Source organism: Lycorma delicatula, chromosome 8 (assembly GCF_047948215.1).
Source record: "Lycorma delicatula isolate Av1 chromosome 8, ASM4794821v1, whole genome shotgun sequence".
NCBI classification, from domain to species: domain Eukaryota; kingdom Metazoa; phylum Arthropoda; class Insecta; order Hemiptera; family Fulgoridae; genus Lycorma; species Lycorma delicatula.
The window spans coordinates 90,828,930-90,835,486 of record NC_134462.1 but is presented as its reverse complement, the minus strand read 5'-3'; the positions used below and the strand labels follow the sequence as shown (position 1 = coordinate 90,835,486).

Below are 6,557 nucleotides of genomic sequence, written 5' to 3'. Positions count from 1 at the left end.
ATAAATTTTATTGCAATACAAATAGGAAACTTACTAGTATATCATTTTTCAACATAATTCCGCTGCATTTCAACGCACTTGGTACATCGTTGCACAAGCTACCTGATGCCCTCATATAAGAAGGTTTTTAGGTTGAGCTGCGAGCCAGTAATGCACCGCTTCTTTCACTGTTTCGTCCGAGGTAAATCGACGGCCCCTTAATGCCTCTTTGAGTGGACCAAACAAGTGGTAGTCAGAAGGGGCAAGATCAGGACTATACGGAGGATGAGCCACTACTTCAAAGTTGAATTTCTGGAACGTTTCAGCAGTGTGAGCAGCAGTATGTGGACGGGTATTGTCGTGCAACACAACACCTTTCGACAGCAGTCCTCGACGTTTGCTTCGAATTGCAGGCTTCAGCTTGGCAGTAAGCATCTTACTGTAACACGCACTGTTTATTGTCGTGCCCCTTTCCTCATAATGATCCAGTGCTGGGCCTTGTGATTCCCAAAAAAAACCGTAAGCATCAGTTGCGGACGGCTGAGTCTTGAACTTTTTTTTTTCAGGGCATATTTGGATGTTTCCATTCCCTACTCTGCCGTTTACTCTCCGGCCCGTAATGACGGATCCATGTTTCGTCATCAGTGATGATTCTGTCTAAGATGTCCCGTTTGTTTCCATAGCGTTCCAAATGTTTTAAGCAGGTGTCTAAGCGTTTTATGCAACTGTATGAGTTGTTTTGGGACCCATCTGGCACAGACTTTATGAAACCCAAGTCTGTTGTGGATGATTTCGTAGGCAGAACCGTGACTAATTTGTAGACGATGTGCCTCTTCATCAATAGTTACTCGTCTGTCTAAGAAAACCATGTCATGTGCACGCTGAATGTTTTCCTCATTTGTGGCGGTAAACGGTCGTCAGGCTCCTTCGTCGTGCGTTAACACTTGTACGACCATTTTTGAATTTTTTAATCCATTCGCAGACACTCCGTTGTAGAAACACACTGTTCCCGTACGGTACCGAAAGTCTTCGATGAATTTCGGCTCCTGATACACCTTTCGACCACAAAAAATGGATCACTGAACGTTGCTCTTCTTTGGTGCAAACAGAAAGCGGAGCAGCCATGGTTAACGGCAGGGCAACGATAATGGAACTAACCTAGCGGCATCAAACCTGCACAGACAACACAACAATTAAACCACGCATGAGTCATGTACGCAACACGACAGCACTACCAACATAAACAAAAATATAACTAAATTGCGGATAATAATTTGACTTACCCTCCTACATAATTATAAGCCATTTTCATTATTGTCTATACTTTCAAAAGTATTTGAAAAATTAGACTCAAAACTTAAAAAAACAGCAACATATTATCAATAAGCATAGCTAGATAAGCATTTTCCTAGTTTTTTTTGAAAATTTTCTTTAAAAAGGGATGATTTAATACAATTTCAAATTTTAGAGTTCAATATCACTTAAAATATAATTTTATTAATTTTTGTTTATTTAAATAACATATTTTATGACTCCATATTTTATCATGGAGTTATCTTTTTATTTTTTCACATCCTTTACCATTTAAAGAAAATAATAAAACCTCTGTATCATTCCTTGAAGGGTTGGGGGGGGGGCTTGATATACCATATAGTTTTCATTGGATTTCACTTTAAAAGGTTGGTGGAGTGAATTGAAACAAAGTAGGTGTTAATATGTATGAGTGTAAATGAAGTGTAGTCTTGTACAGTCTCAGTTCGACCATTCCTGAGATGTGTGGTTAATTTAAACCCAACCACCAAAGAACACCGGTATCCACGATCTAATCTTCAAATCCGTATAAATGTAACTGCCTTTACTAGGATTTGAACATTGGTATTCTCGACTTCGAAATCAGCTGATTTGCGAAGACGCGTTCACCACTAGACCAACCCGGTGGGTTACCAAGATTATCCTTTTTTCCCCTGCTTCCCGGAGCTGGATACGCATTAATGCATCACTCAGCTCCGGGAAGTGCTTTTGACTCTAACCACGAGGGCGGGCAGACAGGCTCGCTAGGAACTACGTGTACGGCCGTACACGTAGTTCCTAAAGACTCCATTCCCTGTCAAGAACTGTGTGAGTCAGAAGGTGATCTCACCAAACCTCCTCCTGACCCAGACTTCGATGCGGGATATTAGCCGATGTGTCCACCTGCCCTTGGTGGGCACATCCCATCTTCGTTGCCAATTGCGCATTAAAACCGTCTGTGCTTCTACTCTTGATTCGCCATTATATCTTAGAGCACGTTGTTTGACTTTTTGCTGTAGAGGCGGAATTCCCGCCACAATCATTGCCGCCTCCGTTGATGCAGAGGTGTACGCCGAGATGGTCTTGAGAGCAATACGCCTCTGCACCCTCGAGTAGTCGTCTGTTGCGCACAACTTCTAAGGCACTGTCCCACACAGGAACCCCGTACAATAACAGCGAGTTCACTACATGAACATATAATCTTCTTTTGGATGCCCGGGGTCCTCCAACGTTAGCGAGTATTCTAGTAAGCTGCTTCACCAACAGTCCAGCTTTAGCCCCCGTCTCACGAACGTGGGGCGTGAATTTCCTACAGCGAGCCAACCAGACACCCAAATACTTGGCAGTGTCCCGTGGTTGGACCACCTCATCCTCTATGCATATTGTTATGGGTTCCAGCACTCGCCGCCCCGTCATACTGATTGGTTTGTCTGGTACCACCATCACCACCCATTCGGTCGCCCTAAAGCATAAAACCGAATATGTCCGTACCACAAAAGGCTGCTGTTCCTCAAAACGGTTTAGCGACCAATATCCTAATTAGCTCCTAAAGCTTACCTAACTGCGTGAGCGGAATAAGCGTAGTGCGCTACACCACTCGCTTGCGTACCCCCACCGCTCACTTGTCATATATTACTAAAATCGGTAGGCGCACCCCGTTTACATACTAAAATATATGACTTGTCAATAAATTAAAGTTTATTCTGTGAAGGACAGCAATTTGCTGCCACGTCTAGATCGCTGAATGCTAGCAAGTACCTGTCCATCATATTATAGCACTTAGAGCTATACTTCACCGATGGCCAGCCGTTTCTCGAAGGTAGCTTCTTACGGCTAGAGGTAGGAGTTTTATATCCCTTACTGATGCCGGTTGAACAAAGCAACGATATCAAGGAACTCCCACACGGTCCGAAAATGCGGCTCATTCCACATTGACTCGCCGCTTATGAGTGGCCAATTTTCTCCTTGAACTATAAGTTCCAGGGTAGCATGAGTTCTGCCTCTCCCAAGAGCTGGGCAGTCGAACATGATGTGTGTTCGTTCGACTGGACCTACCCGCAGACGCACAGCTCATCAGCTGCCAGGTGGAACCGAAACAAATATTGGTTCAAATTCGCGTGATTAGAGAGCACTTGGGCTCCCGTTGTCCTTAAAAACCAACTAGAGGCGTACCATCCCCCAAGTCCTGCATAAATGTATACAAGGACCTACCCTTACTTGTGGCGTGCCATTCTTGCTGTCATGCTTCCATCACGAGGCTGTAAAGCCTCTTCCGCAGACGGAAGATGGGCAACTGTTCGAAATTTAGAACCAGTACATTGCGATCACCGTTCCGCTCCGGTACAAGCCCAGCTCGAAACCGCATCCCAAATATCTCGGCCTCCCTACCTCTTCGCAACTACCACATGGCCACCCGAACTTTCACCACTACATTGATTGGAAGAGCCTTTCCCAATACGGTGGTAGCCTCATAGGAGGTTGTTTTAAATACACCAGTGCATACGATTAAGGCTCTGCGCTGGGCACTCCTTAAATTTTGAATAAGTGCTCGACTTCTTTCAAAACTATGCGCCCAAACGGATGCAGCATGAGAGGTCATACTTTCGAAGACATCTCGGTTATACCATGTACAAATGACGGCCCGACAGCCCGTAATCCTTCCGAGCAATCCTCCTAAGTTTGTGCACCACAGAGACGGTGTCCGCCGCTACTTGCCTAATGTGGTTGCTAAATAGCAACTTCTCATCAAATAAAACACCTAGGTACTTATCAACTTGTCCCATGCTTTTTTGTGCAGCTGCCCAATCTCCTCACACCATCAGTACACGTGCGCAGTGGCATATCGTAACTTTGCGTAGTGGGGATATCGTAACCAGTGAAGTTCATTTGAGGTGAGATTATTGCTAGTTGAAAACTTTTACCAAGGTTACCTTTCTTTTTTCCTGTATATTTTACGATACTAAGGCACTTTGTTTTTTATTGCAGTTCAAAAAACATTTTTTGGAAACTCAAATCGATCATCAAACAAATAATCATTACAGAGTAGGAAAGCGCTGGAGGATTTTATGAGGCTACACAACATTTTACTCCTCAATGTCCAGTCACATGAAAATATCCATGGTTTCTGAAGGGTTTTAAAAATTTATTTCCTTTAACCCTAGAAGTACCATTGTAATTTTGAGATATGGATGGCATTTTTACATAGCACTTATCGGTTTTGTAATTAAATCTTACATCTTAAAATATTTCTAATATATAGACTAATAATCAACTGTGGGTTCTTATTCCCCTCTTAATTCATCCTCCAGCTTTTCTTTCCCAGAGTCATTTGGATCCATATCTTCTTTGTGATTGATGGTTGGGTCATTCTCATTAAATTATGAACTCTCATCAGAAAACTCATCAGATTCTGGCTCACTGTGACCAACATTTTGTACACTTTTCCCTGGCTCGATTTGAAGCTTGTCCTTTCTAGCGGTTTTGACTTTGGTTTTTGCTTTCTAAATCTCAGCTCCCTCAGTAAGTCCAACACGATATTATCCATACTTTCTTGAACACGGACAGGATTTACATTAATTCCTTTGATGAGAAGGTGACTCAAAATTTGGTAGTAATCAACTGGATCAATCCCAGTTTTTCTAAAACCGCTTTTAATCCTACTTTCAGCTTTATCACTGATTCCCTCAAGAATTTTTTTTACTATGGGAGGAAAATGAATTTACTATGTTTGTTCAGTGTACCTGGGTTACCTTGATTTCTCTATTCTTAATAAGAGAAACCACCACTTACATTTGAGAGGTCAAAAAAAAGTCAGATGAAGTGGCTGAGCTAGGTATGTAGAATGCTTAGGCAACACTGTAAAAAGCCGGCCTCCGTGGCCCGAATAGTAGCGTCTCGGCCTTTCATCCAGAGGTACCGGGTTCGAATCTCACTCAGGCATGGCATTTTCACACATCCTAAAAATCATTAATCTCATTCTCTGAAGCAATACCTAACGGTGATCCTGGAGGTTAAACAAAAAAACAAAAAAAAAACATTGTAAAAGAAATATTGTTTTCAATACAAGATGTTACAACAGGTTCTAAAAAGTGACTTGCGAGATAATCACCAATTAAAACTCTTGGTCCTGGTTGTCTTTGAAGGTAAGTAAGGCCAATGGTGAAGAACCAATTTCAAGATTTTTTTGGCCAAACCATCCAATTTTTGTAAAAATCGTAACCAACCAAAGAGTCGTACAAGTCTTCTGCTTCATAGATAACATATATGGGCAGCAATTGGCCATCTCCACTATAGATAGACATTGTAGATTTGACATTTACTTTCTACGGATTTTTCTCCTCTTCGACAGATAAACTTTTTACTGTATGGATTATCTGTCAGGTTATAACACTGCACGGGAGCACTCTACTAAGAATAACCTCTATACTAGTGTAATAAGAGACCTGAAATAAAGAACTGCATGGGATCTTTTTATGTTTTGTGACATTCTTGTATTCAGTTGCTCTTATATCTTTTTAAAAATTACACAGTCTAATCTTCCTGGCAGGTTTTTTAAACTTTCTTACATTTTGTCATGGTCCTTCCAAGTATCCTTTAACAAGTAGAAGATCCATGTATGAAGGCTGTCCAGAAGGTTACTCATGTTTTGAAATAAAAAACCAACCAAATAAAAGAAAAAAAAAATTGTTATATACATTTCAAAGGGACAATAATAGTTGCTATTTAAATTGAGGCACTTATCATAACGATGCACAAGCTTTTCAATTCCTTCTCTGTAGAAATCTGTCGCCTTAGATTTCAACCACTGGTTTACACCAGCATGAAGTTCTACATCACTGTCAAAGCGCTGTGATGCGAGCCAGGTCTTCATCGCTGGAAAGAGATGGAAATCGCTCGGCACCAGCTCTGGACTGTAGGTGGGTAATCAAATACCTCCCATCCAAAACCATCCAAGAGTTCTCGGGCATGATTAGTCGTTTGCGGATGTGCGTTATCGTGAAAAACACTTTTGAGCTCAGTTTTCCCCGACACTGGTTTTATATTGCTCGGCTTGGTTTAGTTAATCTTTCACAATACCTTTCAGAATTAATTGTTTTGCCACGTTCAAGGAAATCAACCAGAAGCACTTCCTCAGTGTCCCAAAACACAGTTGCCATAATCTTTCTGGCTGACAACATTTGCAAACATTGTACGGGTTTTCTGGGAGAACTCATATGTTCCCATTCCATGTACTGTCTTTTTGTCTCACAATTGACATGCTTTACCCATGTCTCATCTCCCGTTACGAC

The 6,557-nt window shown here is 41.8% G+C and overlaps 1 pseudogene; it reads left to right on the top strand.

The window, feature by feature from the left end:
• Positions 1 to 4,115: 4,115 nt before the first annotated feature.
• On the top strand, positions 4,116 to 4,287 carry LOC142329615 (U4 spliceosomal RNA; annotated as a pseudogene).
• The last annotated feature ends 2,270 nt before the right edge of the window (positions 4,288 to 6,557 follow it).